General features: G+C 38.2%; 1 protein-coding gene and 1 non-coding gene across 28 annotated transcripts in view; both read left to right on the top strand.

Moving 5' to 3' along the window:
• The window catches only part of HDAC8 (histone deacetylase 8), a 272,200-nt gene that overhangs the window by 30,221 nt on the left and 228,252 nt on the right, over positions 1 to 13,727 (top strand). The window lies entirely within an intron of this gene.
• LOC118150705 (U4 spliceosomal RNA) lies at positions 2,215 to 2,355 on the top strand. The gene has a single exon (XR_004738861.1). It is a non-coding gene; the product is annotated as a U4 spliceosomal RNA (small nuclear RNA).

The following is a 13,727-nucleotide window of genomic DNA, read 5'->3' as shown; positions in this document are numbered from 1 at the left end:
CACTCAAAGGGGCCTTGATATAATCTGAATATAGATGTGCTTTCCCAGCTCAACCTCAGCAATTTCTTTTAAATGTTATTCTGAACTGGGTGGTAATGGGGTGATTACAGTAGCACCAACTGCAAGCTAAGCCTCAAAGTGTGAAAATGATATATGTTCACTTTCAGTTCAAGGTACCAGGACTGGGAGTAAATTACTTGCCTCCACCCTCACTTCCTGACCCCAGATCCGCTGAACCACTCTACCTATTCTCACTGATAAAGGAAAAAGATCAAACAGTTGTGCTCAGTGAACAAGGTACAGATTGGGAAAGTATAAACAAAATTAATGACAGCAGATGTGAAAAGAAAGGATAGCATTTGAGAGTATAATTGAGAGAATGGACATGGCGATCAATTGCCTGTGGGGGTAAAGAGAAGGGAAATGTCAAAAATACCCAGTTTCTTGCTTAAGTAGGTGGAAATATTTTAGCTAAGACTGGAAATGCCATACCAAAAAATATATAGACATATCAAAGGATTTGTGACCGAGAGAAATCTGAGTGAGTAAATGTATAGGCAGGAGAAGGTGGTAGAAAGTAGATTAATTGGTGGGTGTCTGACATCCTAAACTTAGTATGTCCAAAGCTGAACTTGTAATATTTCCCTCCCATATGGCAGCCCTATTCTTCTAGTTGTTTAAGCTAAACATACCGGAATTACCTTTGACTCCTTTCTTTCACACCTCAGATTCAATCTGTAAAAAAACTCTGTCAACTCTGTCTTCAAAATATATCCAGAAACTGACCACCTCTTACTACCTCCAGCACTACAACCCTAGTCCTATGATCATCTCTCTCACAGATTATTGCAACAGGCTCCCAGCTAGTAGTGTTCCTGCTTCTAGCCTTGCCCCTCTTTGGTCTGTTCTCCACACAACATTAAAATGATCCTTTCAAAACGAATTAGATCCTGTTACCCTTCTGCTCAAAACACTGCACTGGCTCCCTGTTCCACTCAGAGTCCCTACCATGCCCTACAAGGCCCTGCACAATATCTCCTTTTCTCCTCTCCCTGGTAAAACTACCATTTTCTTCTTTCCCTCACTGTTCTTCAGGCACTGGACTCCTTGTGCTCCCTTGAACATATCAGGCATGTTCTCACCTCTAGGCCTTTGCCCTTGCTGTTCCCACTGCCTGGAATGCTCTTCCCCTATGGATGTCCTTCACCTCCTTTAAGTCTTTGCTCAAATAACACTTTCTCAGTGAGACCTTTCCTAACCACATTTTTAAAAATTTGCATACCATAAAAAGCCTCCTATCATCTTTTCTCTGTTTTATTGTTCTCCATACTATTGATAATCTGAAAAATAATTTGCTTGTTAATTATATCTATCTTGTTTCACCCTTCCCCTACCACTAGAACATAAGCTTCATGGAGGTAGGAATTCTTGTCTGTTTTGTTCATTACTGTAGCTTCACTGCCTAGAACTTTACCTGGCACATAGTAAGCCCTCAATAATACAAGGGCCCAGCTCGTATTGTTAGGGAATGGACAAGTGTGAAAGTTGCTGTAGATGGGCAGGACAGAGATGAATAGGAAATGTTAATTCCCAACCCTTTAAAAGACTGTCCATCATAGTGTTATCAGTTGACTTACTGAATATTAAAATGTTTGGGAAATAAAGTTATTAAATTGGAAAGATCAGTTAATGCCTTCTCAAAATAGATGCTCAATAAATATTTGTTAAATGAATCAGTGGTAATATCTTGACAGATATTAAATTATCAGGACCATGAAGGAGAGAAGGTGAGAGGTTCCACATGGCAGTCAGAGTTTAGAGTGCTCACAAAGTCAAGCAGTCAGGATGTCAGAGATTCCAGCATACTGAACTTTACTAGACTGTGGGTTGTTATGTAAGTTTCACATTTTAACCAAAAAACCACTAGAGGGAGTGCAAGGTTAAATCAAGTATGTTTTCTTCTTAATGAAATTCTATTAACGTCATTCTCGTTTCTATTTATTGATCTGATGTTCATCTAAACTGTTTCATCAGGTCAGAGTGTTCTCCTGCACCACTTACTTTCATCAGTCCAGTATCTGACTCATAATCGGTCTTCAATAAGTATTTAAAATTCGAATGAAAGAATGAGTATTTAGAATCAACAGATTTTCACCTTGAAATTTGTATTACTAATTGACAGTGGTCAGTATTTCCATTAAGAAACCATTCTTCAGCTTTGCGCAGTGGCAGTATCATAGCCAATGAGGTCTATCCAAGGTGCGATTATCGCTAATTGAAAACTTTTCCCAATACCCTGCCATGATGACTTGAAATATAGTTGGCATTAGCAATTTTTGACTGTCTCTATGGAGACCAGATAAAAAAACAAAAACAAAAAAACCATTCTTCAGAGTTCATAACCTAGCTGATAAAGATAACACTCTTGATCCTTAGTCTTAAATAATGTTTAAGCAAGAGGAGGAAAAGAGTCAGACTTGGAGTTTGTGTGCCTTATTTATATAAAAGATTGTGTCAGACAAGAGTATATGTTGTAAGGCCAGAGCTAGGAGTCATTAAAGCCCCAGGCAGGCCTCTGCTCCCATACCAACTCCTCTCTTCTCAGGAGGGGTAGGCAGCTGCTGAATTGTGCAATTCCTCTAGGCTTGCTTGACTCTGCTGGAATTGCTAGCTCTGCTTTTGCACAGTAGATTTCACTGCTTAAGAAACCCGCGCTGTTCACAATGTGCTTGAAAGCTGTAGGGTGGTTCAGGAGGAAGAAAGTTAAACAGGCTCTGCTTATTGTCTTAGTAATCCATTGTTCTCACTGAAATTCTCTGAAAGGATTTTGGGTGTATGGATTTGCAGCTTTCTGACCTGGGATATTGTGGGAGGTATGGAGTCCTTGTCTAGTTGTCATCTGATGGCTGAAGCTTCCACCTGCCCTAGATCCAGGCCCATAAGCTGGACCCTCGTATTATGAATTTTTCATTAATGCAATCATTTTGAATGGTGTGATAAAATAACCCTTTTTAAAAATTTGATAAACATTTTTTAAGAACAGTTTTAAATTTATAGAAAAATTGGGCAGATAATGTAGAGTTCCCATATACCCCACAGTTTCCTCTATTGTTAACATCTTACATGAGTATGAAGCATTTGTTACAATTAACCAATATTGATACATGATCATTCATTACAGTCTGTAGTTTATTCATAGTTTATAGTTCCTTAGTGTTTACATAATGTCCATTTTCTGTCCCCAGATCCCACTAGGACACCACATTACATTTAGTTGCCTCCTTAGGCTCCTCTTGACTGTGTCAGTTTCCCAGATTTTCTTTAATTTTGATGACCTTCACAGTTTTGAGAAATACTGGTCATAATACTCAGTATTATATTTTTCAGTGTGTTTTATGTATTTTAATGTATTTTTCTATTTAACGGAATATTTTCAAAAGTCTGAGAAACACAACCCATTGTTAGTGCTGTTCTCAGCACCTATTTTTTATTATTATTATTATTAGAAAGAAAGAAAGAGAGAGAAAGGGGGAGGGAGAACAGGAGTCTTGCTCTATTGCCCAGGCTGGAATGCAGTCTAAAAATAGGTATTAAAAACCTCTTTTATGCTGATAATTGTACTTAACAGCAGAGACAGGACAGAATAAGGAAAGAAAATAACAAACAAATAGCTAACCAATGTTTCATTTAAGTCTGTGAAATGCTATGCAAATGCTGAAGAGTGATTTACTTCCAATTATATGCTCACTTTCAAAATAGGTGTAATGTGATACTGAGAAAAATGTATGTTCTGTGGACCTGGGGTGAAGAATTCTATAAATATTCACTGAGTTTACTTGTTCCAGGTCTGAGTTCTAATCATAGATGTCCCTGTTAATTTTCTATCTCGTTGATCCCTCGAATATTAACAATGTGGTGTCAAAGTCTCCTGCCATTATTGTGTGGGAGTTCAAGTCTCTTTATAAGTCATTAAGAACTTGTCTTATGTATCTGGGTGTTCCTATATTGGGTGCATATATAATTATGATCATTGACTCCTGTTGTTGCATTGATCCTTTTACCATTATGTAATGTCCTTCTTTGTTTCTTTTAGTCTTTGTTACTATTAAAGTCTATTTTGTCAGAGACGAAAGTTACAACTCTTGTGTTTTTTTTTCTCTCTCCATTTGATTGGTGAGTCTTCCTCCAATCCTTTGAGTCTTTGTGTGTCCTTGCTTATGAGATGGATCTGAATACAGCATACCGATGGGTTTTGACTTTTTATTCAATTTGCCTGTCTGTCTTTGATTGAGGGATTTAATCCATTTAAATTTAGGATTAATATTGATATTTGTGAGTTTAATATTGTCATTTAATGCCATCTGGCTATTTTGCCCATTCGTTGATATAGATTCTTCATTATGGAGATACTCTTTACCTTTTGGTAAGTTTTTGGGATGACTGATACTGGTTGTTCCTTTCTGTGTGTAATGCTTCTTTCAGAAGCTCTTGTAAAGCAGGCCTGGTGGTGATGAAATCTCTGAGTGCTTGCTTGTTTGTGAAAAATTTAATTTTTCCTTCATTTATGAAGCTTAATTTGGCTGGATATGAGATTCTGGGTTGAAAATTCTTTTCTTTGAGGATATTGAATATTGACCCCCACTCTCTTCTGGTTTGTAGGGTTTCTGCTGGGAGATCTGCTGTAAGTCTGATAGGCTTCCCTTTATGGATAACCTGACCTTTCTCTCTAGCTGCCTTTAGAATTTTCTCCTTTATTTCAACCCTGGTGAATCTAACGATTATGTGTCTTGGGGTTGCTCTACTTGAGGAATATCTTTGTGGTGTTCTCTGTATTACCTGGAGTTGAGTATTGTCCTACCTTACTAGGTTAGGAAAGTTTTCCTGAATAATATCCTGAAGAATATTTTCCAGCTTGGATTCATTCTCTTCATGACATTCAGGTACACCTATCAAATGTAAATTAGGTCTTTTCACATAGTCCCATATTTCTTGTAGACTTTGCTCATTCCTTTTTACTCTTTCTTCTCCAATCTTGTCTTCTCATTTCATTAAGTTGTTCTTCGACCTCTGATATCCTTTCTTCTGCTTGATCAATTCCACTGTTAAAACCTGTGGTTACTTCGCGGCATTCTATTGTATTCTTCAGTTCCATTAATTTACTTATATTCCTCTCTAAATTGTCTATTCTCATTAGGATTTCATCAAACCTTTTTTCTAGGTTCTTAGTTTCTTTACATTGGGCTAGAACATGTTATTTTAACTCACAGCAGTTTCTTATTATCCACCTTCTGAAGCCTAATTCTGTTAATGGAATGCACTTGTTCTCTATCAGGCCTTGTTCCCTTGTTGATGAGGAACTGTGATCCCCTGTAAAAGGGAAAGGCATTCTGATTTGGGTATTCTCAGCCTTTTCATGCTGGTTTCTTCCCATCATTGTAAATTTATCCACCTGTCATCTTTGTAATTACCGACTTTCAAATTAGGTCTCTGAGTGGACCTCCAACTTGTTGATTCCCAGCGCCAGAATCTGAGCCACCCACTGTGCTGGCTAAAACAGCCACATCAAGATTCATGGTGCTATTCTGCCCAGAAATCTCCGGTCTGGCTTCCTTCTTGAGTCCCTTTTTCAATCAGCTGAATGGGCGACTCTGCCTTCCCAGAGCTCCAAACGTTGACCAAAAGGGGACCCAGTCCCGTTTACTCTGCACCAAGAACTGCCACACAGGGGCACCGGCAAAACCGCCACACTGGCCACAAGAGTCACGCTGGCGACCCATGGGGCTCCTCCGCTGGGAATCTCCTGGTCCGTAAGCAACAAAAATTTGTCTGAAAGTTTGGTGTCCTCTCATTCTCTGCGCTTTCACTGGGAGCTACAATCCTGAGCTGCTAGTAATCAGCCATCTTGGATCTCTCTCCTCAGCACCTATTTTTATGATAAATCTGAACAGTTACTGAAGCTAGTGCTTGCTAAAGGAGGGCAAGTGTTTCTAGCATTGGTTAATTTTTCTAGTACAGTATAGACTCCAGAGTAAGCCTTTCTATTAGTTTTCCATTGTTACCAAATCCATGCTGAAATCATCTTTTCTTAGGCACCTTAAATGAAAATTGAAGGTGTAAACTCAAAGTATATATCTAAAACTATCTTTTGCTTTCAATTTTTTTCTGATGTCTTAACTGTAGTAAGAGTCCTACTTTTTCAGTGTCAGTGTTTAAATATAAGAACCAAGGGGCTAAAAGCAGTGGCTCATGCCTGTAATTCCAGCACTTTGGGAGGCTGAGGTGGGTGGATCACCTGAGGTCAGGAGTTCAAGACCAGCCTGGCCAACATGGTGAAACCCTATCTCTACTAAAAATACAAAAAATAGCTGGAAGTGGTGGTGTGCACCTATAATCCCAGCTACTTGGGATGTTGTGGCACAAGAATCGCTTGAACACAGGAGGTGGAGGTTGCAGTGAGCTGAGATGGCACTACTGCACTCCAGCCTTGGTGAGAGAGCAAGACTTCATCTCAAGAAAACAAACAGGCCAGGCACGGTGGCTCAAGCCTGTAATCCCAGCACTTTGGGAGGCCAAGGAGGATGGATCACGAGGTGAAGAGATCGAGACCATCCTGGTCAACATGGTGAAACCCCATCTCTACTAAAAATACAAAAAATTAGCTGGGCATGGTGGTGCGTGCCTGTAATCCCAGCTACTCAGAAGGCTGAGGCAGGAGAATTGCCTGAACCCAGGAGGCGGAGGTTGCAGTGAGCCAAGATCTCGCCATTGCACTCCAGCCTAGGTAACAAGAGCAAAACTCTGTCTCAAAAAAAAAAAAAATAAGAAAGAAAGAAAACAGACAAACAAACAACAACAACAAAACAAGGGCTAAGAGAAAGGAATAAAAGGAATAAGTTGGATAGAGCCTCATGTTGTTCCACAGCTTTACCTTAATATGATTTTCTAACCCTACTTATCTTTAATATAACTGTATTATCACCTAGATAAAACTCATCTTTTTTCAGCAAATTTTCAAATATTTAACTACCCACTCAGATTCTTATACAACTGATACTACTAAATTTAGTTGGAATGCTAGTAAGCTGTATTCACTTCCTCAATGGTCTTTACTAGAATTCAATGAATTTTTCTTCTGATAATCATTAGTTCCAATACCTTTCATGTACTGTCTTTGGAATTTAGTAAAACTGGCTCTTTAAACTCTTCTGGAAACTAGGAGCAGAGGTAAGGCTTAAATTGAGAGGAGTTTAAACCACTAGTCTTGCCTGATGTACTTTAATATAACATTAATAATAAAGCATATAAGGTGGATCAAGTCAACTGGTAACTATGGACTTTATTCCAGGCAACTAACAAATTCTCTCTAAGAGATTATGATAGCTTCCTCTTGGAGGCATCTTGAAGGTCCTTAAGCTCTTATTAATGCCTTGACCAGGAATCCCTATCTGCGGATTTACTATAAGAGGGATATATATCCATAAAGAAGGTACACCAATTAAGTTCAGATTTCTGCTTACTGTTCAAGGCTTAATAATAAACAATAGCAGTATTTACTAAAAAGTTCTCAGAAATGCATACTAATTGCAGGAAATGTATGAATAGTTGGAATTGAAGCCATTCACATGAAATTAAATTATTGGGTGTAATAGTACAAAGTATGGAACTTTTAGAACTGTTCAGATAAATAAAGGATCTTTCCTCCTCATTAGATGGCAACTTTGGAATAGGCTCAATGTTAGATACAGGTCATTGAGACTGAGCGACTTATCTGTGCCATATACTTGAATACATTTTTGTTTCTGATTAAAGGTTGGTCTTCTTTCAGGTAATATCTGTAGCTAGTTAGCTCAGGCAGTTAGAATACAGTGCTAATGAGGCCAAAACCATGATTTTAGTCCTTGTACAAACCAGTTAGTTTTCACTTACTCTAATGCTTCTACTGGCTGCACCATTTCCCTCAGCCAGCCATCTCTTCAAAAGCATATCCTAAGTCATAAGGGAGGCCAATCTGGGAGATGTAGGTTGATAAATCTTTCCAGTTTTGAACAAACAGCCCAAACCCTCTTTCTCTCTGTACTGAGTTAATTGCATCATTTCCACTGGTTTGGCTCACTATGTTGCTATGAGTACCCTAAAATGCAGAACTATGTCCACTGCCTCTTCTGTTTTATATCCTATTCGCTCAGGAAAGATTTTCATTCCATTGAGCACCAGACTGGGGGGTATATTTTTGGAAGCAAGTGTAGGTGTACCAGAGCCAAAAAAGGTTGGGAACAACTGTAGACAAACTGATCTCACTGTTCCTAGAGCTGCCAACTCTAGGCACAGAGCCCTTAAAGTGGACTATGAATGTCGAGTGGGTGGTTAAAAGAAAACCCATTATGTGGGACTAATTCCTGATTTCCCACAATCAGGTACATATATTTTGTGTGCATGCATATTTTATGTGGAGAGAAGCAGATGTGCACAAAGCTTATTTATTTAGCTATATGTATTAGATCATAATTGGGGGATTAGTGAAAGAAAAAATGTAAGTTGGATAATTATAATAGTTAATACTTTGGATTTTTAATAAATATCTTTAAACTTATCATGATAACATTCCTCTGAAGGAGACAGGTAAGGTTGGGGAGTTTTGGGTAAGATGAAAAACTGAAGCAGGGATCTAGGTCTCCTGGTTTCTACCCCAGTTTCTATCATTAGAACATGTAAGTCTCCAAGAGGACTTGCTGGATATAACTATGAGGTCAAATAGCAGAAGGATTTCTGTTTTTTCCAGTCTCCTTCTTTGATAGAGGAGACAATGGAGTTGTGAACACACCAACTTGATCTGTAAAAGCTGTTGAGTCAGCTCTCACAAGAGAGCTCTGCATTTGACAGCTACATGAACTGGGCCACAGAAGTAGTGAATGAGGTGTTATGAAAAGGATCCCACAGAAGATCTCATAACAAGGTTTGGATATTAGGCATGGAAACATCTGATTATATAATCTGTTAACCAGCCATAAGCTATAATGACACAAGTTAGGACTTGTAAGCTCATGTTTCCTTCCCTAGATCATTACACCCAGCAGTGAGGAAAATAAAGTTAATGTGTTCTAATACGGATATCAGCACTATCTTAAAGATCAAGTATAGGTGTCCTCCAATTTAAGAAATCTCAGGAAATAAAAGATGTGCCAGTTACCAGATTGATAGATACAGGGATTTTGGATGGATAGAATATTCACTTTATAGAAGGAATCTTCCCTATGTCCAGATTTACCTGAGTTCCTTAAATTAAGTTCTCCAGTGAATTCATTTGATTGACAAAGAATCAATTATTACATGACTTTTCCTGAAAAATGTAATAATTGATTCTTTGTCAATCAAATCTTACCATAGTATTACTATTTATTAAATACAGGTATTTTACAATACATAGTCTATGCACCAACATAAAGAGCAGATTTCACAGAATTTTGTTTTCCTGGTTTTTTGTAGCACCATATGAGCTGTGTAGATTTAAATGTAGGGTAAAGCATAAAAACCAGATTATGAGTATTGTCTAGAGAGAAGAAGAGACACAAGGGTACCAAGAGAGGATGATAATTCAATGGGAAAGAGATATAAAAAGAGAAAGAACACTGAAAATTTTAGCTATTTCCAATTTCTGGGAAAGCCATTATGTTTTCTATCTCTGGTATGCCTCTCATCTCAGACCAGTCAGTTGAATTTTCCTCCCCTGCTGATCTTCTATAACCATCCCTGCTCTTAAACATAGAAATTACCCATAATGGTACAAATAGCATCATTTAATGAAGCAACAGTAGAAGCACCAATACCACATTTCTGGAACAGCTTAAGAAGTTTGATCAGCTAGTACTGAAAATAAGGGAAAAAATTTACCTTGTTTAAAAGTAAGAATGAAACTTGCTAAGCACAATCCTGGATCATAAAGGCTACAGGCTTGGGTAGGGGTGCTCTTAAAATGCCAAAGTTACAGCTAAAAAAATGACCCTTGTCATGACCTGCCAACAACCATGGAAATTTACAGAAGTTTCAACAACTGCAGCTCTGTAGAAATGGTGGACAGAATTATAAAAAGATATTTCAGAGCTTCTAGCCAATTGCAGTTAAACACCCAAAATGTATGAAGTAATAAATTTCTAAAGGGCATCTTCCCACATCAGAAAAAGCATCAGCTGTTTTCTCTATCTTTCCATTTAATAATCAGCATATATCAGGTACTGGAGCTACCATCTATAATTCTACTAGGACAGACCCCTTGAAAAGGTAAATTTCAGGAATCATAACTTCTTTCCATTTATTTAGATCATCTTTAATTTCTCTCAACAATGCTTTATAATTTTTAGTATACAAGTCTTATACTTCTTTTGTTAAATTTATTGCTAGGGGCTGGATGCAGTGGCTCATGCCTGTAATCCCAGTACTTTGCGAGGCTGAGGCAGGAGGATTACTTGAGGTTAGGAGTTCAAGACTAGCCCGGCCAACATGACAAAACCCTGGCTCTACTAAAAATACAAAAATTAGCTGAGCATGGTGATGCGCACCTATAGTCCCAACTATTTGGGAGGCTGAGGTACAAGAATTGCTTGAACCCAGGAGGCAAGAGATTGCAGTGAGCCAGTATCATGCTACTGTACTCCAACCTGGGCAACAAAATGAGACTTGGTCTCAAATATATATATATATATATATATAACTAGGTATTTTATTCTTTTGATGCCATTATAAGTAGGATTTTCTGACTTTCATTTTTGGATAGCTAATTGCTACTATATAGAAATGCAATTGATTTTTGTATTTTTATTTTATATTATGGAATCTTGCTGAACTATAACTGTTAGAAGTGATAGTTTTTTAGTAGACTCCTTGGGATTTTCTATATACAAGATCATGTTATCTGCCAACAAAGTTTTACTTCTTTCTTTGTACTTTGGTTGCCTTTTTTCCTTTCTTTTTCCTGCCTGATTGCCCTGGTTAGAGCCTCCAATATAATGTTGAATAGAAGTGGTGAAAGTGGGCATCCTTTTCTGTTCCTGATCTTATGGGGAAAGCATCCAGTCTTTCACCATGTAGTAGGATGTTTGCTGTGAATGTTTGTAGGTACCCTTTATCTGGATGAGGAAGTTCCCTATTCCTAGTGTTTATATTGTGAAAAGGTGTTGGATTTTGTCAAATGGTTTTTCTGAGTCTATTGAAATGCTGATGAGGTTTTCATCCTTTATCCTAGTAATATGGTATATTACATTGATTTTTTTTTTTTTTTTTTTTTTTGAGACGGAGTTTCACTCTTGTTACCCAGGCTGGAGTGCAATGGGGCGATCTCGGCTCACCGCAACCTCCGCCTCCTGGAATCAGGCAGTTCTCCTGCCTCAGCCTCCCGAGTAGCTGGGATTACAGGCACGCACCACCATGCCCAGCTAAGTTTTTTTTTTGTATTTTTAGTAGAGACGGGGTTTCACCATGTTGACCAGGATGGTCTCGATCTCTTCACCTCGTGATCCACCCGCCTTGGCCTCCCAAAGTGCTGGGATTACAGGTGTGAGCCACTGCGCCCGGCCCCTACATTGATTTTTTTTTTTATTGCATTTTATGTTTTGGGGTACATGTGCAGAGCATGCAATACAGTTGCATAGGTACACACATGGCAGTGTGTTTTGTTTGCTTTCTCCCCTTCACCCACATTTGGCATTTCTCCCCAGGCTATCCCTCCCCACCTCCCCCTCCCACTGGCCCTCCCCTTTTCCCCCCAATAGACCCCAGTGTTTAGTACTCCCCTCTCTGTGTCCATGTGTTCTCATTTTTCATCACCCGCCTATGAGTGAGTGATTTTTTGATGTTAACTCAAACTTCCATTCTTGGGATAAATCCTATTTGGTCATGGTATATAATTATTATATAGCTATGTCTATTGGCAGATGACATGATCTTATATATAGAAAACAACCAGATCTCATGAGAACTCACTCACTATTATGGGAACAGCAAGGAGGAAATCCACCCCTATGATCCAATCACCTCCCACAAGGTCCTCCCCTACCACAACTTTGGGGAATACAGTTCCACATGAGATTTGCATGGGGTCACAGAGCCAAACCATATCAGTAGGAAATCCTCGTATCTTTATCTGTTTTATGGAATGTAAAAAAAAATCCATTTATTCACAAATGTGTATTGAGTACTGTATTAGTTTCCTATTGCTGCTATAAAAAACTTCTAAACATTTAGTAGCGTAAAACAACAGGAACTTCTTATCTTACAGTTCTGGAAGCCAGTAGTTGGAAATGAGTCTTACAGGGCTAAAATCAAGGTTTGGGCAGGGCTACATTTCTTCCGGAGGCTCTAGGGAAAAATCTGTTTCCTTGCTTTTTCCTTGGGTTGAAAGCTATATTCATTGCTCATAGCCCCTTCCTCCAACTTCAAAGTTAGCAGCCTAGCTTCTTTTCTCTCTCTTATGCTTCCATCACATGGCTTCCTTCTCTTCCATGTCAAAGTGTTAACTGCCACATTATTCACTATAGCCTAAAAGTGGAAACAACACAAATGCGCATCAATTGATGAACTGAAAAAGCAACATGTGGTATATCCATACAATGAGATATTGTTTCATAATAAAAAGAAATGAAATACCGATAAATGCTACAACATGGATGAATCTTGAAACATTATGCTAAGTTAAAAAAGCTAGTCACAAAAGACCATAAATTATATATTCCATTTGTATGAAATATCCAGAATAGGTACATCTATAGAGACATAATGTAGATTAGTGGTTTGCCAGAACCTGGGAGGTGGGGGTTCAGGAGAAATGGGGAGTAGTTATTATTAATGCATGCTAATGCATGCAGGGTTTCTTTTTGGGTGATAAAAATGTTCTAAAATAGGCTGTGATAGATAAACATAAAAGGTGTTTTCTTCTTAAAGAAGAAGAATTAAAACTAGTAGGTCTTATGGTAGACTCATTATGCATATTAGTGACCAGAAAATAACTCTTTTCTGAATAATCACCATTCTATTTTTCTGTTCAGTAGAAGAATTGATAAGGAAACTGGGGAAATGGATAGGGAAACTGAGAAATTGGCTCCAGTATCCCTTGAACACTTTTCGGAAAACATTCTAATCATTGTTTTACTTCTTTAGATAGTATAGATTTTATATAGTAATTCCGCAGTTAAAACATCCTCTTTGAAGAGCAAATTTTCTATTGAGGGTTCTTTTCACATGAAATAGAAATTAGATCCATTGGTTACCCTTCACATACAAAATATAAATCCAGACAATTCAAGCATGGTTTTAAAAGTCTGGCTTTAACCTACCCTTCTAGCCTCATCACCAATCATTCCTTGCTGTGGCTGATTCTTCAGTTCACAATTCCCCTGAGCCTTCCCACACTTTTCCTCTGTCTAGAGTGCCCTACACACCTCTTTTCCTCCTGGAAAACTGCTACTCCTTCAAGGAATGGCTTAATTGTCACCTTCACAGTGTCTTCCTGACTCCCATAGACAGAATTAATTGCTCTTGCCTCTGTTTTAATAGTGTTTGTTTTTGCCTCTAGCATATCGTGTTATGTTATAATGTATTAGTTTATCAGTCTTCTGCCATTGAAGGCAGAAACCAAGTGTTTTTATACTTCCATATCCACTGAATGTAGTAAGTATAAGCCTGGCCCATGGTAAGATACAAATTAATGGTTGATTGATTAGAGGGTATGTATGTATATA

This window comes from Callithrix jacchus, chromosome X, assembly GCF_049354715.1.
Source record: "Callithrix jacchus isolate 240 chromosome X, calJac240_pri, whole genome shotgun sequence".
NCBI classification, from domain to species: Eukaryota; Metazoa; Chordata; class Mammalia; order Primates; family Cebidae; genus Callithrix; species Callithrix jacchus.
Note: the sequence above shows the minus strand (reverse complement) of the source record. Positions and strands in the feature narration are given on the sequence as shown.